Raw genomic sequence first — 16,644 nt, forward strand, 5'->3', positions numbered from 1 at the left:
AGGAAGTTCACAGCTGGCCTGATGCCCCACATTGAGCAAATGCCTCAGATCACAGGATATGCATATCAGTTGGTTAAAATATGCAGATACACTTGGTATCGATATCCAAAAATATCAAAGGGAGGTTTGCACAAGGAGAGAGCCAAAGCACTGTGGCATGTTTGAGAGGTGAGAGGGCATGCCAGTGGGATCTAATTATAAATCCCAGGCTGCTGAGGTTTTCATGCTTGACACAGAGATTAAAATAACTCAGAAACAAACAGTCACAGATTTCAGCCAAAAACACGCTGTTCTTTAGTGGAATGGTTACTCCAGAGCTTCCAAGAAATTTCAGAAGGTGTGAGCCAGTCCATTCAATTTTCAAACAATTCGAAGAGTGAGTCCTCATGCCTATAATCACATGAGGGAATCGTCAGAGCTCAGACCTTTCTTTCCATGTCACGAGATGATCCAGTTTTTTTCTCCATCCTCTTCTTCTCCCCTCAATAATAAATGATAAAAAGCATTCATTGAGCACTTACTAAATATTCAGCTCTGTGCTAAGCACTTATAAACCTATAATGCTCACTGAAACCCTAAGAGATAGGAAAGATGATTATTGCTGTGTTACAGATGAGACAGCAGAGGCTCAGAGTAACTTGCACAGGGTCACGCAGCCCTTTCCGCCATCTTCCTCCTTCCTTCCTCCTGGCTTCATCAAATGGACTCATCCTTCTTTGCCTCCATGGGACATCTCATCTCTTGAGTCCCTACATTCTGACTCTTACTTACCTCTAACATGCCATTAAAAGTGTCCTCTCGGCTGGCCGCAGTGGCTCACGCCTGTAATCCCAGCACTTTGGGAGGACGAAGAGGGTGAATCGCTTGAGGTCAGGAGTTCGAGACCAGCCTGGCCAACATGATGAAACCCTGTCTCTACTAAAAATACGAAAATTAGCCAGACATGGTGGTGCATGTCTGTAGTCCCAGCTACTTGGGAGGCTGAGGCAGGAGAATCACTTAAACCCGGGAGGCGGAGGTTGCAGTGAGCCGAGATCGCACCACTGCACTCCAACCTGGGCAACAGCGTGAGCCTCCATGTCAAAACAAAAATGAAAACAAAAACAAACAAACAAAAAAACCACTCTCTTCTCCAGGGCCCCAGAAACCTGCTAACCACTAACCACCGAATCCAGGGTGCTGGTTCTAGCCTTCTTAGTTTTGTTCTCTGCAGTTTCTTTTCCCGAAATCCCCTTTTCCCGTGGCTTTTGCCATTGTGTGCCAGGCACGAGGTCTCTGCCCACTGACTATGCTCCCTTCCCGCCCCCTACCTGTAGGATGCATCCCAGGCTCCAGTCCTGAGCTGTCCCCGGGTCTCCTTTCTTCAGTACCTTGCTCCCTCTCATACCCAATCCTGCCAACAAAGTGGTTGGCTCGATTCCAGGTCTGCCTTCCTGACTGCCCATTAGACATGTCTACACCAGCTGAAACCCAGGCTGTCTAAGAACAAGCATCTATAACTACCCATTGATGATGCCCCACCCAATGGCCCCTTGCTACCAAATTGCCCTGCAGCCACAGTGGACAATTCCAGCAAGTGGCCACCTCCTGCCTCAGCCACCTGTGACTCTTGTTTTTTTCTTTCTTTTATTTTTCTTGCTGTTCTTTGGGCTTGTTTAGTTCCTTGCAGAAGCATCTCAGAAGTGCCAGGGGTTTACCCTGTCTAAGGACAACCCTTAAGGAAGGGAGTCATTAGATAAATATTCCATCTTTTTCATCCTTCGATTGGGCAATTTTGTTTTTTTTGGTTTTTGTTTTTGTTTTGAGACAGGGTCTCTGTCACCCATCACCCAGGCTGGAGTGCAGTGGTACAATCTTAGCTCACTGAAACCTTGAATTTCTGGGCTCAAGTGATCCTCCCACCTCAGCCTCCCAAGTAGTGGGACTAGGGACTACAGGCACATGCTACCACACTTAGCTAACTTCAAAATTTGTCTTGTAGAGATGAGGTCTTGCTATGTTGCCCAGGTTGGTCTCTAACTTCTGGCTTCAGGGGATCCTCCCGGCTCAGCCTCCCAAAGTGCTGGGATTACAGGTGTGAGCCACTGCACCTGGCCTGATTTGGCACTTCTGAAGTTTATTTTATTGAGTTGCTTGGAGGATCCCCAGTGAGATTCAGCCCTGTATGCCCACAGCATAACATCTCATTCGCCACCCTTTATTGACTTTTCTCCCTCCCAATTCTCTCTCTTTGTTCTTCCAAAGATAAACTCACAAATCCAGTTACACACAAACGTTTCTCTGCCTCGAGAAGAATCCAAAATAAGATACCAAGCACAAATCATTTTTTTCCTGCTGGATTCTTTGCTGAGGCCTGTGATTTTTCTAAGTCTCCCAGACATCAGGGTTCCAAGCTTAGACACATTCTGTATTCTTTTGCTCCATCCCCTTCACCCCTCTGAGTGTTTGTGACTCATGGCTTTCAAATGTCTAATATTTCCATTATTCCATTCTTCCCAGCCTGGTGCAGGTCCTACAACCTCACACTGTGATGACCCCACCACCACCACCGTTGCTCACACCATCCCATCTGCCAGAAATGCTTTTCGGACTTTGCTGGGCTTGTCCTTGCAGAGTGCCTCTTGTGTGCCCTGCCTTGTCCCAGGCAGGTACTTCAGACTCCTGGGATGATCTTCCTTCCCACCCCACCCCCGCGATGGCTGTCTTCTCAGAACTTCCCTTACATTATCATGCGCTCCATTCATCTGACATTGAGATATACTGTCTTTCACCAGTGGTTGTTAAGATGTGTACATTTCTGGCTCCTCCCATTAATTTTAAGTGTTCTGGGATCAAGGAGTATATCACATATGCTTTCTTGCTTGCTTTTTTTTTTGTTTTTAATCTTTTTAACAGGGGCTCAGTCAACATTGGCTGGTTTAATTTGAATGATAATGTTAAATTGCCAACAAAGCAAATGCAGGTAAATAGTGCTCTTGAATGTGGACAAACGGATTCCTTCCCCAAACTGTGCTGAATCAATTTCCAGACGGCTCACCCACAAAGTCCTAACCAAAAGCTTGGTATTACAGCAAGCCGCCCAAGCCGGTGGAATTAATTAGCCTGCACCTACGTGCCAACATCATTCTACCAGTCAATACTCTTGATGGTCTGTGATATAAAAAGGATAGTGTCTGTCCTAGAGGTGCTATGAAGAATGTGAATTGGTAGCTTTCTGTCTCTAGACTGAACAGTGGTGACCATTCATTCATTTGTTCAACAAACATCTATTTAGCATCTGGTAAGCTCCAGGTACTGTGCTAGGCACTGGGGATATAATAACAAAGGTGAGAGTCAAAGTCTCTTTTTTGTGGGGAGATGGAATAAATAAGTAAACAACTAAATTAAATTATTGCAGAGTGTGGTAAGAGCAAGGGAACATATAAACCTATGCTATATTAGAGGGAAAAGAGGCTTCTTGAAGAAGGGGTAACTTATGAAACTGATCAAAACTAGATCATCCGACACTGGTACATACACACCCATCACACCCATATAAGTGACAGAGAGGCAGGTGATGTTAAAGGAAAATCTGGCCAGAGGTGGTGGCTCACGCCTGTAATCCCAGCACTTTGGGAGGCCAAGGTGGGCAGATCGCTTGAGCCCAGGCATTTGAGGCCAACCTGGGTAACATGACGAAACCCCGTGTCTACCAAAAAAATACAAAAATTAGCTGGGCATGGTGGCATGTGCCTGTAGTCCCAGCTACTTGGGAGGCTGAGGTGGGAGGATTGCTTGGGCCCAGGAGGTCAAGGCTGCAGTGAGCCGTGATTGTGCCACTGCACTCCAGCCTGGAGTGCAAAGATAGACCCTGTATCAAAAAAAGAAAAAAAGAAAAGGAAAATCCACAGGTTGTGCCTTGGAATAACTGGAATTCAAAGCTAGTTCAGCAAATGGCAGTGTCAGCAAAGGGTCTCTAGTCAAGTTGACTTTGGCGTTAAAAGCAGACAGAGAAGTTTGGTGAAAGGGTGATGTGGAGGTGACTGAGTCAAAGGCTGGAGTGTGGCAAAGAAGTGCATTCCAGGGGTATGATGGAGAGAAAAGCAAAGCTACCGTCTCTTCTACAAGAGGACAGTCAGAACAAACACAACACAGTCTCACATCCAGGGGAAACGTGAATGAAATGGCTTCAGAAAGACCCAGACACCCAGAAGTGCCGACACCAGGTGACAGAGGGAGGGGACCCATCCAGAACACACCTTCTCCCTGTGGCAGAACTAGCGAAACCAAATAGGGCAACACAGAAAGGCGACCTGGTGTGTGTGGGTTCAGAGCACAACTTCCCCAAGCCTCCTCCAGGGGGTTAACTGGAAGTCCTACCCAGATTTTGCAAGAAGCTTTGTCATGCAAATATTCTCTAAGACATCAGTTCAGGCACTCACCTCAAATGCCCTCCCTTCTCCCTGGGTCATTTCTTCCCTTTCCAGTGAGCAGGTCACAAGGGCAGGTGCAGGAGATGTGATTGAGCTGTGCTGGGAAATGCCTCGGCCCCACCCTACTCCTACTGCCCCCTGTGAGGAGGAGGCACAGGCGGGCACTGCCCTCGGAACACTAAAGCTTTGTTTCCTGGAGGTTCTGAAATCAGCCTCCTCACGTACCTCACCCAACACCAAACGTTCTGTCTCCACTTCCTCCTCCACCAAGGATTTTGGGGGGCTTGAAGGAGAATGAGGGAGAGCGGCAGAAAGGATGGCTAGCTAGTAAAGCCCCACATGCCTACTCAGGCCTGTTCAAGCCCAGTGAGGTATATGTGGGTTCAGAACTGATTACACTTCCCCATCTTACAGATGAGAAAATGGGCTTAGAGAAACTGAAGAATTCGACCCGGGTCACATGGTGGGTAGATGCTGAACAGGCTTTGAACTCCGGTAATTCCAAGGGCACAAGCTGTGTAGTTTTTCCTGTAACATCACCTGTCTCCTTGCCAGCTGGGCTGGAGAGATGGCTCTCTGTTGAAGAAAGAGAAGACTCAGATTCAAGTTCAGGGTCAGCCCTTAATTAGAGTGTGGGTTTCCTGTGGGAAAATGAGGGGTTGGCCCCATGTACAAGTCTCCGATGAGGTCATACTCCGTAAGTCTGTTCCATGGGCTCTGTAGAAAAAACACAGCTGATGAAAAAAATAACAAACCATCACATTGTTATTCATTTATTCATTCACTCATTCAATGAAATGTTTATTGAGAGGCTTCTAGGTGTCAGGCCCAGGGCAGGGAGAGATAATAAGGATCTGATCCTTCAGCCTAGAAGTGAAAGGCACATTCTTAAGAAATCTATCCAACTCTTCATTTCACAGAGGTAGAAAGTGAAGCCCAGAGAGGGAAAGCAACTCACCCAAGGTCACACAGAGAGGCAGCAGCAACCACCAAGACCTAGGGTAGCCTGCCTGACACTGGGCCTATCAGCAGCCCAGGCTATCCAAAGAAGGTAGGACATGTCATTCAGTTCAATCTAATAGACCTGTTCTAAATCAACTAAGCCAGGAAGCCAAAACCTGCTTATGGGGCCCCACTGCAGGTCTCCCTGGGGAGAGGAATCAGCCACTGAGCTTTTGACAGAAATCAGCCACCCTGCAGGAGATGTCCTACAGAGATGACCAGCCCAATTTGTTGCTGAAGCCCTCATTTTAGTGAGCCCAGTTCCTAAGCCCAGCACTAAAGATAACACACTCCATACTAAGTCCCTGTCAATATTCATCCAGCATCTAAAGTTCTGGTGCCAGAAGCTGCACCTCCACAGATCTTCAAGCTAATCTGTCCTAGCCCAGGTGAGATTTTTGCATCTGAAGAAAATAAGACTTTAGTCAGATTACCCAGGAATAGGACCTGATGGGTATCCCAGGGACTAACCCTCTCGCCCTGCAGATCACTGCCTGACCCCTCCACCTGGCTGACACGTCCCTGGGTAGAGAGCTCTTCTGGTAGAGAAGCATAGACGGTTCCAGGAAGCAGGAAATGTCAGGGTCATGGCAGGTGCTAGAAGAGTCACCTTCTGTCCTTGAAAGCTGAGGTTAAGCCACATCCGATGACCTCAGAGGACATGGCAGGTGAGCATAGGACCGTAGCATGGCAGAAACCCAGCCACCTGCCAGGGCGAGGCCTGCACCCCCGGGGAGCCACTGTAAACATCTGCCCCTCAGCATCACGCAACTTACCAGAGACGAGGCTTAAACACAAGCCTTCATTTTCTCATTAATAAATCCAGTGGTTTCCCTTGGAGAGACTGCTGCTAGCCACTAAATAAACCAAAAAGAAAACTCTCTGGAAAGGCAAATAGGTTTTCAGGCCAATTCTGATCCATCTCAGCAAAGAAGTGGTCTTTCATGCCTCTAAAGCTTTTAGTCTTGGACAACCGGCAGTGGAGCTCAAGGACTCGGGGCTCCACACCTCACTAAGAGATTTTGTCTCTAAGGAGCCACGGGCTGGAAAGCACAGGTTGTTTTGTTTCTCCCAGCACCAGCGGGCTCTGAGGAAGATGGAGTCTGCATGAGATTTAGAAAGGTTGAGTAAAAAGACACAGGGAGATGCCGGGTGGGGTGGCTCACCCCTGTAATCCCAGCACTTTGGGAGGCTGAGGCAGGTGGATCACTTGAGGTCAGGAGTTCAAAACCAGCCTGGCCAACATGGTGAAACCTCATCTTTACTAAAAATACAAAAATTAGCCATGTGTGGTGGTGGGCGCCTGTAATTCCAGCTACTCGGGAGGCTGAGGCAGGAGAATCACTTGAGCCCTGGAGGCTGAGGTTGCAGTGAGCTGGGATCGCACCACTGCACTCCAGCCTGGGTGACAGAGTAAGACTCCGTCTCAAAAAAAAAAAAAAAAAAAGACACAGGGAGGGAGTAAAGGAGGCAGAAAAGACCATTACTGCTTCTCAAATGTACCAATGAGGCATCACTTCTGCCTGGGACACCCTCCTGTGCCCAGGAGCTTTGCATGTCTGGCTCACTCCTACCACTTGGTTCTCTGCCCAGTGTCACCTCCCTAGAAGAGCCTTCTCCCACCATGCTGTGAAAGGTGCCTCCCACTTCCCTGTCACCTTCTAACACAGTGCCCTGTGAACTGGGATACAGGAGAAACAAGAGAAGAGCCCCCACTGAGTATAGGAAGAGATCTCCACTGAAAAGAGAAAGAAACCCCCACTGAAGAGGGGAAGGACCCCTCACTGACCATGGGAAGAGCTCCCCAGGGACCATAGAAAGAGTCTCCCACTGACTATGTGAAGAGCCTCCCTCTGACCATGGGAAGAGCCCCCAACTGACTGTGGGAAGAGCCCCCCCCCCCAGTTAATATGAGAGGAGCCCTCCCACTGACTATGGGAAGAGCCCCCTTTGATTATGAGAAGAGCCCCCCACTGATCATGGGAAGAGCCCCCCACTGAATGGGAAGAGCCCCCCCCCAGTTAATATGAGAAGAGCCCTCCCTCTGACTATGGGAAGAGCCCCCCACTGACCATGGGAAGAGCCCCCACAGTGAATATGGGAAGAGCCCCCCTAGTTAATATGAGAAGAGCCCCCCTCCACTGACTGTGGGAAGAGCCCCCCCAGTGAATATGGGAAGAGCCCCCCACTGACTATGGGAAGAGCCCCCCATTGACTTTGGGAAGAGCCCCCCACTGACCATGGGAAGAGCCCCCCACTGACTATGGGAAGAGCCCCCCATTGACTTTGGGAAGAGCCCCCCACTGACCGTGGGAAGAGCCCCCCACTGACTATGGGAAGAGCCCCCCATTGACTTTGGGAAGAGCCCCCCACTGACCATGGGAAGAGCCCCCCGCTGACTATGGGAAGAGCCCCCCATTGACTTTGGGAAGAGCCCCCCACTGACCATGGGAAGAGCCCACCACTGACTATGGGAAGAACCCGCATCCCCACCCCCGCCACCAAGTATGAGAAGAGATCTCCACTGAATAGGGGAAGAGGCCCCCACTGAAAAGGGGAAGAACCTCACTAAGTATAGGAAGAGCCACCCACTGATTATAAGAGCCCCCACTGATTATAAGAGCCCCCACTGAATAGGGGAAGAGGCCTCCACTGAGCACAGGAAAAGCCCCCAACAGAGTCATGCTCCTGGCCACTTTCTCCACCTTGTCCTCAGAACAAGCCACTGACTGGTGGGCAAGAGCCATGGGCCCAGGTTTCTGGAGTCAGCTGCTAATTTATCTAAAGTCTGTAAGGCCTGGACACTGAGTCTCAGAAGTAGTTCTGCTAGTCCTGCTCTATAGATCCTAACTTGGCCTCAGAAGACTGTCCCTAGAGCTAAACTGAAAGGGGGAACTGAGAGCTCAGGCAAGCCCACCTGGTCCCAGGACAATCAGGTTCTCCAGCCTAGCTCTGATCGTTAAAAATCACACATGGGAGCTGCACCTGCCTGACTGCTGTGCCCATGTCTCTGTTGGCTTAAAATCAGGCAAAGACTTCCTTAGACCCTTTCTATGTGTTTGTTTATTTTGATCTCTCCTCCATTAGAATGTAACCACCAGGGTCTCTGCTTTTGCTCACTGTATCCTTAGTCCCTAGAAGGGTCCCCAGCGCCTAGTGGGTGAGTATCAGATATATATTGCTAGAGAAAACAGATCATCATTATTGAGGGTCTACTATATGCTAGGCATGAGATGGATGTCTCACCTGATCCCCTTGACACCCTTTAAGGATGATGTGATTAAGCCCATTTTGCAGATGAGGAAACTGGGATTCAGAGATAGACAGTGAGCTTTCTAGCATGACATTAATGAGTAGCATCACGCCACACCCTGAAGTGCAGGGGGCTCTCATTCCATGGTTTTACCACTCAAAACCACAGTGGAAGTTCAACACTACCAACAGCAATCATTTCAAATGAAAAGAACAACTCTTTAATTACTTTGACAAGTTGACTTTTAACCTACCTATTTTCAAAAAGTATTTGAGTCTAGAAGAAATAGAATATCTAAACAGACCCATAACAAGTAAAAAGACACTGAATTAGTTAAAACAAAACCAAACCACATGAAGCGGAGCCTAGGACCAGATGGCTTCGTGGATGAATGTTACCAAACATTTAAAGAGGAATTAACTCTAATCCCTTACAAGCTCTTCCAAAAAAATAGAAGAGGAGGGATAACTTCCCAATTCATACTATGAGGCCAGTATTATTACCTTGATACTAAAACAAGACAAAGACACCACAAGAAAAGAAAAACACAGACCAATATTCCTTATGAGTAGATGCAAAAATCATCAACAAAATATTGTCAAACTAAATCCAGCAACATATAAAAAGAGCAGACACCATGACCCAGTGAAATTTATCTCAGGAATGCAAAGATGGCTTAACATAGAAAAATCAATGTGACACACCATATTAATTGAACAAAGGACAAAAATCACATGATCATCTCCACTGACACAGAAAACACATTTAGCAAAATTCAACACCTTTTCATTATAAAACACTCAACAAACTAGAAATAGAAGGGGATTTCCTCAACTTGACATAGGGCATCTATGAAAAACCTACAATTAACATTATACTTAAGGGTGAAAGACTGAATGGTTTCTTGTAAGGAATAAGACAAGTATGTCCACTCTTACCACTTTTATTCAACATTGTAGTGGAGGTTCTAGCCAGAGCAATTAGGCAAAAAGAAAGTCATCCAGATTGGAAAAAAAAAAAAAAAAAGAAGCAAAATTATCTCTATTTGAAGATGACATGATAACAACAAATGTTGGTGAGCACGTGGATAAATTGGAACCCTCATCCTCTGCTGGTGGAAATGTAAAATGCTGCAGCCACTTTGGAAAACAGCCTGGTGATCCTCAGATGATTAAATATAGAGTTACCATAAGACCCAGCAATTTCATTCCTAGGTATGTAGTCAAGAGAACTGAAAACGTACGTCTATACTAAACTTGTACGCAAATATTCATAGCAGCATTAACCATAATAGCCCAAAAGTAGAAATGACTCAAATGTTCACCAACAGATGAATGAATAAATTGATATATCTGTAAAATGGAATATTATTCAGCCATGAAAAAGAATGAAATACTAATACATGCTGCAACATAGATGCACCTTGAAGCCAGACACAAAAGCCACTAACTGTATGATTCCATTTATATGAAATGTCCAGAATAGGCACATCTCTAAAGACAGAAATAGATCAATGGTTGCCAGGGGCTGAGGGACGCAAGGAATGAGAAATGTCTGCTTATGGTTATGGGGTATCTTTTGGGGGTGCTGAAAATATTCTGGAATTAGACAGTGGCAATCAATGTATGACTTTTCTGAGTTGTACATTTTAAAGGGTGAACTTCATGAAATGTGAATAATATCTCAATAAAGCTGTTATTTAAGAAAATGAGGCCAGGCACAGTGGCTCATACCTGCAATCCCAGCACTTTGGGAGGCTGAGGCAGGCAGATCACTTGAGGTCAGGAGTTCAAGACCAGCCTGGCCAACATGGTGAAACCCTGTCTCTACTAAAAATACAAAAATTGGCGGGGCATGGTGGCATGCACCTGTACTCCCAGGTATTCAGGAGGCTGAGGCAGGAGAATCGTGTGAACCTGGGAGGCGGTGGTTGCAGTGAGCTGAGGTCATGCCACTGCACTCCAGCCTGGGAGACACAGCGAGACTCCATCTCAAAAAAAAATGATAGGAGGTGCCCTCAGCAAAAACACATCTCTACAAATTATAATAAAGACCAGTAACATGATACAACTAGAGACAAATAGTTAAAGGGAGAAGGGAGAAGAGCAAGCCGCTCATAAGTAATGAGGAGAAACACTCTCTGAGTGATGGCCTAGTCTTATGCTGGCATTCCAAATGAACCTTGTGAATAAAGGCACATTTGAAAAACACTGTCATTTTAATGTTTCCCAATATAGCAATGCAATAGTACCAATATCATCAAAAACATTTGGAATGTAATATTTAATGGCAAATGGTGAGATCTAGAAATTTTTAATATAAGACAGGGAAATAAGAAGGGACTGTCTGCTCTCCATTCTTGGCCATTTGAGTCACTCTGTTGAAGTGCATTTCTGTGGATGCATTTGATTTCATATTAATCACCACTGCATTTCTAGCTCACCATGTGGCTTTTGGCCAGGCATTCACAATTCACCTATAAAACGAAAGAGTGGGGCAACATTCTTTGCTGTTCTAAAATCTATGACTTGACTTGGTTCAACCGGAACACATGAAGCATGGAAATCTCTCCCTTTGTGTCCTTGAAGGGTTTACATTTCTTTTAATGGCCACAAATTAGAAGCAAGAAATAATGGGTCAAGTCATTATTAAATAGTATTTATTTCCAACCCAAACGTTACTTTTAATGGGGTACTAAACTAAGCAGCAGAAGTATGCAATAAGAACAGAGGAAATGTCATGTCCTCCAATCTTTGCTCAAATGTCCCCCCTCTCTTTTTTTATTTTTTGAGACAGGGTCTTGCTCTGTTGCCCAGGCTGTGAAGTGCAGTGATGCTATCATAGCTCACCAGAGCCTCAATCTCCTGGTCTCAAGGGATCCTCCCGCCTCAGTCTCCTAAGTGGTTGGTTCTACAGGCGTGCATCACCATGCCTGGCTAATTTTAAAATTTTCTGTAGAGATGAGGGTCTCGTTATGTTGTCTAGGCTTGTCTTGAACTCCTGGCCTCAAGCAATCCTCCCGCTTTGACCTCCCAAAATGCTGCTTGAACCCCTGTGCCTGGCCAAATGTCTCCTTTTTTTGTTTGTTTGTTTGCTTGCTTGCTTGCTTGCTTGTTTGAGACACAGTCTCACTCCGTCACCAGGCTGTAGTGCAGTGGCGCAATCTCAGCTCACTGCAACCTCTGCCTCTCGGGTTCAAGCGATTCTCCTGCCTCAGCCTCCCAAGTAGCTGGGACTATAGATGCACGGCCGCCACACCCAGCTAATTTTTGTATTCTTAGTAGAGACAGGGTTTCACCATATTGGCCAGGATGGTCTCGATCTCTTGACCTCGTGATCCACCTACCTCAGCCTCCCAAAGTGCTGGGATTACAGGTGTGAGCCACCATGCCCAGCCCCAAATGTCTCCTTTTTAAAGAGCTCTCAGCCTCTATTTAAAATTGCAACCCAATGGCCATGCCTCCCTCCAGCACTGGAGATTGTCTCAACTCTGCTTTCCTTTTCTTTTTCAGTAGCACTTATCAACTTCCAGTAGATAATACAATTTACTAATTTAACAGACCTATTATTGATCACCTTTAGAAGCAGATTTCTCTGATGTATACTACGCACCCAGCACTGTACAGAAGAGAATTCTGAGCAGGAGAACTGGGCCTTTTCCAGTATACTGAGACTTCTTCCAAAACTTAAGAAAATGTTTAGCTGGAAGACAGTCTGTATCAGTCTGTTTTAAAATACAGGCATGCACACTGTGCCATGATGGCTTTCCCATCTCAGTAGTAGACTCTGCTTATCATGTCCATCAACAATCAGAAAATAATGATTTGTTCCTACATCAACACTGCAGTTACTCGGTTCATATATTTGTTTATTGAACTGAGAGCTTCTATTAAATGGTGAATATGTCAAATAGTGTTTGTTGAGCTGAGAGTCTCTTTATGTGATAAGTTTGTTTCTAAAACTAATTGCTGCTTTAGAATACCTACAATGCAAATTATTCCACCTGGTACCCGCTCCTCCTTTGAGAACAACACTTCCCACCTCATCCCACGGTTCTGGCAGGAGCAGCTCTGTTGGTGCATGGCCTTCCTCCTCCCCTTGGCTACAGTTGACGGGTCCAAGGATGGGCATCTGACTTTAGCTAATCCAATCAGAGTCCTGCCTTGAGATTTGGCTGACTAGAACCGAATAAGGGAAGCTCGCCCTCAGTGAAAGCTGCAAGATGTAAAAGTCAAGGGCAAGAGGGTGCTCATGTTTCCTCCCAGATGAAGAAAGCAGATCTGTAAAGAGAGAGAAGAAAGCTTCGTGCAGAGAAAACTCATTCCACACGTGCCCAGAAGATGGACTATATTCTTTCTGTCCTTCCGGTTGATATTTCATTCTTTCTTGGTTGTTGTTGTTGCTTTGTTTTGACATAATCCTTCCAATAAATACCTTGGGATCCATGCTAGTCCCACTTGGGGATCTACTCCTTGCAGCTCCCAATCCGTGCATTAAGAGGTCATGATAAAGACAGTCACAGCTGGCTGGGCACAGTGGCCCACGCGTGTAATCCCAGCACTTTGGGAGGCCGAGGCAGGTGGATCACCTGAGGTCAGCCTGGCCAACATAGTGAAACCCTGTCTCTACTAAAAATACAAAAATAACTGGGCATGGTGGCAGGTGACTGTAATCCCAGCTACTCGGGAGGCTGAGGCAGGAGAATTGCTTGAACCCAGGAGGCAGAGGTTGCAGCGAGCTGAGATCACCCCATTGCACTCCAGCCTGGCCGACAAGTGTGAAACTCAGTCTCAAAAAACAAAACATGACCGGGCGCGGTGGCTCACGCCTGTAATCCCAGCACTTTGGGAGGCTGAGGCGGGTGGATCATGAGGTCGGGAGATCGAGACCATCCTGGCTAACATGGTGAAACCCCATCTCTACTAAAAATAAAAAAAAATTAGCTGGGCATGGTAGCGGGTTCCTGTAGTCCCAGCTACTCGGGAGGCTGAGGCAGGAGAATGGCGTGAACCTGGCAGGCAGAGCTTGCAGTGAGCCGAGATCACGCCACTGCACTCCAGCCTGGGCAACTGAGCAAGACTCTGTCTCAAAACAAAACAAAACAAAACAAAGCAAAACACAAAGACAGCCACAGCAACTACTGAGACGGGAAAGCTATCATGGCATGGTGTGCATGCCTGTATTTTAAAACAGACTGATACTTACAGACTATCTTCCAGCTAAACATTTTCCTAAGTTTTGGAAGAAGTCTCAATAAATTGGAACAAGTCTCAATTTTCCTGCTCAGAATTCTCTGATGCTCAGATGATGATGGTTCAATTGGAGGTAGCTCACCAGGGCAAACGGCCTGCTTCTGCACTGCCAGAGGAAAGAAGGTGGAAGCTGCTCAAAAAGAGGAGCTTCAGTTGGATCAACTCACCTCGGCACTAAAAGAAAGATGTGAAGTCCCCTGGGGAAGTCAGAAGCCGACAAAGGATGACAGAGAAAACTCCAGAAATGTTAAAGAGAAAGAGATCAACAACTGGTACATTAATAATCTGAATGATAGAAGAAACCTAGAAAATTTGCCAACTGCTTCAGTTTATGAAACTTTCCTCAATTGTAATAATTATTTGTCCATTCCATTATTATAAGGCCTCTGTTTGATCAGAAATACCATGCATAAAAGAAGAGAAAAAGGATTTGTTCTGTGTGTCTTTTTTTTTGGAGACAGAGTCTTACTCTGTTGCCCAGGCTGGAGTGCAGTGGCGTGACTCGGCTAACTGCAACCTCCACCTCCCAGGATGAAGCAATTCTCCTGCCTCAGCCTCCTGAGTAGCTGGGACTATAGGCATGCACCACCACGTCCAGCTAATTTTTGTATTTTTAGTGGAGCTGAGGTTTCACCATGTTGGACAGGCTGGTCTCGAACTCCTGACCTCAAGTGATCTGCCTACCTTGGCCTCCCAAAGGGCTGGGATTACAGGCGTGAGCCACCGTGCCCGGCCCTGTGTGACTTTTGACTCCAGTTTTTGGATGAATCAGGGTCCTAACAGGATACAAACAGCACAACCACTTTGGGGGACTGAAAAGAGTTTAAGACAGAGATGATGTATTATGGGATGGGCAGGGTTCAAGGAACCAACAAGGGAGAGTGCAGGTTCACGGGGCCAGCAGTGGTGGGAAGACATGACTCCCACCCTCTGAAGTCAGACGGGGCAAGGAGAGCAGAATGTTTCCAGAACCCAGAGACAGCAGCTGTGGAGAAAGGACAGCCTGCCAGAAACTGAGGCTACTTTCCTTCCACCCTCTAATCTTCTGCTATTTGCTCCACTTGCTGAACTCAGCTGGAATCCAGTGGCCAAGGGAGCCTGCTGATGCAATCCCTACAAGGGCAGCTCTTGGGGCACAGATCAGGGGTGAAATGGAGACAAGATCTGGATGGGCAAAGGAAGGAGATCCAGCTCACGTTTCAAGGGTGAGTTTCCACTCTCGTGCCAGCATTAGAGGGGGATGCTAGGGAGAGACAGCGCCCCTGACATCCCCCCCAGCTCTAGACCTCTGTTGCCACTTGGCTTTCAGACATCTGTTCCTCGGTGCCTCTCAGATCTAGCACATCCAAACCAGACCACTGATCTTGCTACTCAGTTCTGAACCATCCTTGGACCTCCTGATGATGTGTCATGCTATTTTTCCAGATTTCTCTTCCTGGCCACCCAGGCTTAAAGCCTCAGGGCTACCTCCACTGTGCCCTCTTCAACATGTGGTCAGTTGCTACCCCTCCCTCCACAATCCTACACTCCACCATCTTACCCATCCTGTCTTTTCTCATTTTCTTCCAACTAGACCGGTGGCATCTACTTCTAACTGTCATCTCTAATCTCTTCCCCTTTAAATGTACCCTACACACCACAGCCTGATTAATCTGTCTAAAAGACAGCATGGATGGTGATTCATCTGCCCATGTCTTAACCAACCCAGCCCTTCCTTGTTCCCCAAATATGCCCCATGCTTGCCTGCCTTCATTTCCTGGCTAAAACCTTTCCTTTGCCTGGAGGAGGGGCTGCCCTTCATCTTTTTCTCCTGAAGCCAAGCTTTCTTTCATGCTCCCAAAATATTTTCATCTTCCCTCCTCCCCTGTCTCTAGATATTCTGCTTGTACCTTTCTTACGGCACATATTCCAGCTTAACTTATATTACCGTAATTCGGGGACATGGGTTCTTTCTTATTTTCCTTACCCCATTGCAAATTTGAGAGCCAGAGTCATGCCCTGTTCATTTCCGTAGTTGCCCCTGAGACCTAGCCAAACAGCTGGCACATAGTGGATGCTAAATCCCCATGCAGTGAATGAATGAATGTGGCTATCACTTAGGATATTTTCCAAAAGCCATATGTACAATATATTTCTTGGCCTGTCTCTCTTGTCTACATAATGATACAAACCAAGGAAGGCCCTAACGAGTCCCATGTTGATTGTGGGGCATATGACTAATCCCGTAATACACTTGGACTGCTTTATGAAAGCACTTTTCAAACAACTTTATAGCATATCTAGGCCACAAGGTTGGGAATAGATACCTAGAGATTTATTGGATCATTAAATGAACTAGGGAACAATAGGCATTGTGTTAATTTACACACACAGTGGGAGAGATCCAGGACACCTAAACCATCCCCATGTTAAAAACCAGCCCTCAGGCCCCATATAGTCTGCAACTCACCCAAAAGTACCCCCACGAGGTACACAGGAGCCTCTCCCCAGGCTCATGGAAACAGCAACAAAAGTCTTAAAGTCTTAAGTCCACCACAAAGATCTGATCGGTGTAGGTGGGGGAGGATGGGGGGTGGGAGAGAAGACAGGAATTGTCAAAAGTGCAGTGATTTAGTGTCTGTCTCTTTCTTCCCTTCTCCCTCCCTCCCTCCCATCACCCTGCCTCCTGCACAAGGAACTATTGAGAAGGCACAGAACAAACGCTCCCTTATGCGGCTCCCACGGC

Source organism: Pan troglodytes, chromosome 19 (genome assembly GCF_028858775.2).
Source record: "Pan troglodytes isolate AG18354 chromosome 19, NHGRI_mPanTro3-v2.0_pri, whole genome shotgun sequence".
NCBI classification, from domain to species: domain Eukaryota; kingdom Metazoa; phylum Chordata; class Mammalia; order Primates; family Hominidae; genus Pan; species Pan troglodytes.